Source organism: Triticum urartu, chromosome 1A, assembly GCF_056163025.1.
Source record: "Triticum urartu cultivar PI428250 chromosome 1A, HENAU_Tu73, whole genome shotgun sequence".
Classification (NCBI taxonomy): Eukaryota; Viridiplantae; Streptophyta; class Magnoliopsida; order Poales; family Poaceae; genus Triticum; species Triticum urartu.
The window spans coordinates 268,391,695-268,398,923 of NC_141873.1; positions in this window are offsets into that span (position 1 = coordinate 268,391,695).

Below are 7,229 nucleotides of genomic sequence, written 5' to 3' on the forward strand. Positions count from 1 at the left end.
AAGCAAACGAAGAACAAGCAAGAAACTAAGATTGCAATCTGGATATTGCGAATATAAGATGAAAGGCGCCACGGGCGGCGACCCAACCACGCTGGAGTCTCCACAACCTCCGCCTCTATATCTCCCTCACCGTTGCTGGAGCCTCCTGTGAGCAAAGCTTGCGTGGAGCCGGCAGCGGCGGGGCCTGTTTCCTTCGGATAGCGGGCGACGCTTCCACGAGCAGGGGAGCTCAAGGTAGAGGACGACGGGTGCTGGCCGGTGGACGGAGTGGCGTGGCTCACATCGTCGTGTCCCGCAGGAACTAGCGATAGGTGGATGGGCAGCAGTGGCGGCCTGATACGTCTCCGTCGTATCTATAATTTTTGACTGTTCCATGCCAATATTATTCAACTTTCATATACTTTTGGCAACTTTTTATACTATTTTTGGGACTAACATATTGATCCAGTGCCCAGTGCCAGTTCCTATTTGTTGCATGTTTTTTGTTTCGCAGAATATCCATATCAAACGAAGTCCAAACAGAATAAAAACGGACGGATTTTTTTGGAATATATGTGATTTTTGGGAAGTGAAATCAATGTGAGACGATGCTCGAGGGGCCCATGAGGTAGGGGGTGCGCCCAGGGGGGCAGGCGCGCCCCTGACCCTCGTGGCCACCCCGTAAGGCAGTTGATGCCCTTCTTTCGCCGCAAGAAAGCTAATATCCGGATAGAGATCGTGTTCAAATTTCAGCCCAATCGGAGTTATGGATCTCGGGAATATAAGAAACGGTGAAGGGGTAGAATCGAAGAACGCAAAAACAGAGAGAGACAGAGAGACAGATCCAATCTCGGAGGGGCTCTCGCCCCTCCCACGCCATGGAGGCCAAGGACCAGAGGGGAAACCCTTCTCGCATCTAGGGAGGAGGTCAAGGAAGAAGAAGAAGAAGGGGGCCCCTCTCCCCCTTGCTTCCGGTGGCGCCAGAGTGCCACCGGGGCCATCTCCATCACCGTCATCTTCACCAACAACTTCACCGCCTTCACCACGAACTCTTCCCCCCTCTATGCAGCGGTGTAACCTCTCTCTTACCCGCTGTAATCTCTACTTAAACATGGTGCTCAACGCTAGATATTATTTCCCTATGATGTATGGCTATCCTATGATGTTTGAGTAGATCCGTTTTGTCCTAATGGCTATTTGATGATCAAGATTGGTTTGAGTTGCATGTTTTATTATTGGTGCTGTCCTATGGTGCTCTCCGTGTCGCGCAAGCGTGAGGGATTCCCGCTGTAGGGTTTGCAATATGTTCATGATTTGCTTATGGTGGGTGGCGTGAGTGACAGAAGCACAGACCCGAGTAAGTAGGTTGTTTGCGTATGGGATAAAGGGGACTTGATGCTTTAATGCTATGGTTGGGTTTTACCTTAATGAATCTTTAGTAGTTGCGGATGCTTGCTAGAGTTGCAATCATAAGTGCATATGATCCAAGTAGAGAAAGTATGTTAGCATATGCTTCTCCCTCAAATAAAATTGTAATAATGATTACCGGTCTAGTTATCGATTGCCTAGGGACAAATAACTTTCTCTTGACAACAAGCTCTCTACTAAAACTAATTTAGTTGTGTCTTCATCTAAACAGCCCCTAGCTTTTATTTACGTGCTCTTTACTTTCTTGCAAGCCTATCCAAAAACACCTACAAAGTACTTCTAGTTTCATACTTGTTCTGGGTAAAGCGAACGTCAAGCATGCGTAGAGTTGTATCGGTGGTCGATAGAACTTGAGGGAATATGTGTTCTACCTTTAGCTCCTCGTTGGGTTCGACATTCTTACTTATCAAAAATTGTTGCGATCCCCTATACTTGTGGGTTATCAAGACCTTTTTCTGGCGCCGTTGCCGGGGAGCAATAGCGTGGGGTGAATATTCTCGTGTGTGCTTGTTTGCTTTATCACTAAGTAATTTTTATTTGTTGTTCTTAGTTGTTCTCTATCTTTAGTTATGGATATGGAACACGAAATACCAAAAAAATTAGGTGTACTTTCTGCTCATGGAGATGGTGAACCTCCTAAAACCCTCGATGTTGGTTATGTGAAAGATATTGTGTACTACTTTAATAATCCTGAGAAAAACCCATTTAATTATGTAATGGGAGTAACGTTGGATCAACGTGAATACTTTAGGGATTATCGCTTGACACAAAAAGGGAAACTATTATGGGATCAAATTCATATATTGAAGTGGTATGCTTGGCAATTATGCGTGAGTTATGATTATACTTGTTGCTCTAGGATGAAGGCTCCACACCTTCCCTTTTCATGAAAATTCAATGATAATAAAACCTTAGCTTCTTATGCTAATGGTATATATGATTACTATGATGTGGAACAAATAGAAGAATTTGTTGCTTTTATGGGTGCTTATGAAATTGAATCTATGTGTACAGAGTGTGAAGATTTTGATGATGCTGTTTATAGATCTGAAAATTTAGCTATCCTCAAATATTTCTATGAGAATTATGAATACAATTCCAAAATTAATGCACTTATTGAGAAAGTCTCCGCTGTCCAAGAAGAGACTAATATTTTGCAGGAGTCTATGGAAGAAGAAAGTGATGAAACTGTGAGCTCATTGGATGAAAAAGATGAGGAAGAGAGCGAAGAACAAAAGGAGGAAGAGCGGATTGATCACGCGTGCCCACCTTCTAATGAGAGTAACTCTTCAACTCATACATTGTTTAATTCCCCTCCGTTCTTACCGAAGGATGATTGCTATGATGACTGTTATGATCCCTTGGATTCTTTTGAAATATCCCTTTTTGATGATGCTTGTGGCCAAGATGCCAATATGAATTATGATTATGGAGATGAACTTGCTATAGTTCCTTATGTTAAACATGAAATTGTTGCTATTGCACCCACGCATGATAGTCCTATTATCTTTTTGAATTCTCCCAACTACACTATATTGGAGAAGTTTGCACTTATTAAGGATTATATTCATGGGTTGCCTTTTACCGTTACACATGATAATTTTGATAGATATAATATGCATGTGCTTGCTGTTCCTACTTGCAATTATTATGAGAGAGGAACTATATCTCCACCTCTCTATGTTTCCAATATGATAAAATTACAAGAAACTATTTATACTATGCATTGGCCTTTACTATGTGTGCATGAATTGTTCTTTTATGACATGCCGATGCATAGGAAGAGAGTTAGACTTCGTTGTTACATGATATATGTTACTTTGTGCTCACTACTAAATGCTAAATCATTGTTAATTAAAATTGGCTTTGATATACCTTGGGATCCTGGTGGATTCATTACTTGAGCACTATATGCCTAGCTTAATGGCTTTAAAGAAAGCGCTGCCAGGGAGACAACCCGGAAGTTTTAGAGACTCATTTATTTCTGTTGTGTGCTTTTATAAAGTTTAGAAATAAAAATAATGTGCCAAGGTTTGCCTTTAGGATGTTTACATTTGCTTGATGGTCTGTATGGTGTAGGACAGAAACTTTGGCTGTGGTGCGCGATTTTACATTTTTTTGCTGGAACGTCAAATGGTTCTGATTCTTTTTGCACTATCTTCCTATACAATTTTTTTATTTTTCCTAATTTTGGCCGAATTTTTCAAGTATCAGAAGTATGGTGAATGTTCAGATTATTACAGACTGTTCTGTTTTAGACAGATTCTGTTTTTGATGCATAGTTTGCTTGTTTTGATGAAACTATCAATTTATATTAGTGGATTAAGCCACGAAAAAGTTATATTACAGTAGACACAATGCAAAAATAATAATATGAATTGGTTTGCAACAGTACTTAGAGTAGTGATTTTCTTTATTATACTAACGGATCTTATCGAGTTTTCTGTTGAAGTTTTGTGTGGATGAAGTGTTCGATGATTGAGAAGGTTTCGATGTGAGAAGAAGGAAGAGAGGCAAGAGCTCAAGCTTGGGGATGCCTGAGGCACCCCAAGTAAATATTCAAGGAAACTCAAGCGTCTAAGCTTGGGGATGCTGGGAAGGCATCCCCTCTTTCTTCAACAAATATCGGTATGTTTTCGGATTCGTTTCATTCATGTGATATGTGCAAATCTTGGAGCGTCTTTTGCATTAAGTTTTCATTTTTATTTTATGCACCATGCTGGTATGAGATAGTCCTTGGTTGATTTATAGAATGCTCTATGCACTTCACTTATATCTTTTGAGTATGGCTTTATAGAATGCTTCTTGTGCTTCACTTATATCATTTGAAGCTTTGATTGCATGTTTCTCTTTACATAGAAAACCGCCATTTGTAGAATGCTCTTTTGCTTCACTTATATTTGTTAGAGCATGGGCATATCTTTTGTAGAAAGAATTAAACTCTCTTGCTTCACTTATATCTATTTAGAGAGATGACAGGAACTGGTCATTCACATGGTTAGTCATAAAATCCTACATAAAACTTGTAGATCACTGAATATGGTATGTTTGATTCCTTGCAATAGTTTTGCGATATAAAGATGGTGATATTAGAGTCATGCTAGTGGGTAGTTGTGGATTCTAGAAATACTTGTGTTGAGGTTTGTGATTCCCGTAGCATGCACGTATGGTGAACTGTTATGTAACAAAGTTGGAGCATGAGGTATTTATTGATTGTATTCCTTATGAGTGGTGGTTGGGGACGAGAGATGGTCTTTTACTACCAATCTATCCCCCTAGGGGCATGTGTAGTAGTACTTTGCTTCGAGGGCTAATAAACTTTTCCAATAAGTATGTGAGTTCTTTATGACTAATGTTGAGTCCATGGATTATACGCACTCTCACCCTTCCATCATTGCTAGCCTCTTCGGTACCGTGCATTGCCCTTTCTCACCTCGAGAATCGGTGCAAACTTCGCCGGTGCATCCAAACCCCGTGATACGATACGCTCTATCACACATAAGCCTCCTTATATCTTCCTCAAAACAGCCACCATACCTACCTATCATGGTATTTCCATAGCCATTCCGAGATATATTGCCATGCAACTTCCATCATCATCATATACATGACTTGAGCATCATTGTCATATTGCTTTGCATGATCGTAAGATAGCTAGCATGATGTTTTCATGGCTTGTCCATTTTTTGATGTCATTGCTACGCTAGATCCTTGCACATCCCGGTACACCGCCGAAGGCATTCATATAGAGTCATATCTTTGTTCTAGTATCGAGTTGTAATATTGAGTTGTAAGTAAATAAAAGTGTGATGATCATCATTATTAGAGCATTGCCCCAGTGAGAAAAGGATGATGGAGACTATGATTCCCCCACAAGTCGGGATGAGACTCCGGACGAAAAAATAAAAAAATAAAAAAAGAGAAAGGCCAAAAAAGGGGAAAAAAGAAAAAAAACAAAAAAAATGAGAGAAAAAGAGATAAGGGGCAATGTTACTATCCTTTTACCACACTTGTGCTTCAGAGTAGCACCATGTTCTTCATATAGAGAGTCTCTTGAGTTATCACTTTCATATACTAGTGGGAATTTTCATTATAGAACTTTGCTTGTATATTCCAACGATGGGCTTCCTCAAATGCCCTAGGTCTTCATGAGCAAGCAAGTTGGATGCACATCCACTTAGTTTCAGTTTGAGCTTTAATATACTTATAGATCTAGTGCATCCGTTGCATGGCAATCCCTACTCCTCACATTGACATCAATTGATGGGCATCTCCATAGCCCGTTGATTAGCCGTGTCGATGTGAGACTTTCTCCCCTTTTGTTTTCTCCACACAACCTCCACCATCATATTCTATTCCACGTATAGTGCTATGTCCATGGCTCACGCTCATGCATTGCGTGAGGGTTGAAAAAGCTGAAGCGCGTAAAAAAGTATGAACCAATTGCTCAGCTTGTCATTGGGGTTGTGCATGATGTGAATATTTTGTGTAAAGAAGATGGAGCATAGCCAGACTATATGATTTTGTAGGGATAACTTTCTTTGGCCTTGTTATTTTGAAAAGACATGATTGCTTTATTAGTAGGCTTGAAGTATTATTGTTTTTATGTCAAATGATAGACTATTGCTTTGAATCACTCGTATCTTAATATTTATGCCATGATTAGATACATGATCAAGATTATGCTAGGTAGCATTCCACATCAAAAATTATCTTTTTTATCATTTACCTACTCGAGGATGAGCAGGAATTAAGCTTGGGGATGCTGATACGTCTCCGTCGTATTTTTTGATTGTTCCATGCCAATATTATTCAACTTTCATATACTTTTGGCAAATTTTTATACTATTTTTGGGACTAACATATTGATCCAGTGCCCAGTGCCAGTTCCTGTTTGTTGCATGTTTTTTTGTTTCGCAGAATATCCATATCAAACGGAGTCCAAACGGACAGAGAATTTTTTTTGGAATATATGTGATTTTTGGGAAGTGAAATCAACGCGAGACGATGCTCGAGGGGCCCACTAGGTAGGGGGCGCACCCCAGGGGGGCAGGCGCGCCCCTGACCCTCGTGGCCACCCCGTAAGGCGGTTGATGCCCTTCTTTCGCCGCAAGAAAGCTAATATCTGGATAGAGATCGTGTTCAAATTTCAGCACAATCGGAGTTACAGATCTCCGAGAATATAAGAAACGGTGAAGGGGTAGAATTGGATAACGCAGAAACAGGGAGAGACAGAGAGACAGATCCAATCTCACGCCATGGAGGCCAAGGACCAGAGGGGAAACCCTTCTCCCATCCAGGGAGGAGGTCAAGGAAGAAGAAGAAAAAGGGGGGCCCTCTCCCCCTTGCTTCCGGTGGCGCCGGAGTGCCACCGGGGGCCATCATCATCACCCTCATCTTCACCAACAACTTCACCGCCTTCACCACCAACTCTTCCCCCCTCTATGCAGCGGTGTAACCTCTCTCTTACCCGCTGTAATCACTACTTAAACATGGTGCTCAACGCTATATATTATTTCCCTATGATGTATGTCTATCCTATGATGTTTGAGTAGATCCGTTTTGTCCTAATGGCTATTTGATGATCAAGATTGGTTTGAGTTGAATGTTTTATTATTGGTGCTGTCCTATGGTGCTCTCCGTGTCGCGCAAGCGTGAGGGATTCCCGCTGTAGGGTTTGCAATATGTTCATGATTTGCTTATGGTGGGTGGCGTGAGTGACAGAAGCACAGACCCGAGTAAGTTGGTTGTTTGCGTATGGGATAAAGGGGACTTGATGCTTTAATGCTATGGTTGGGTTTTACCTTAATGAATCTTTAGTA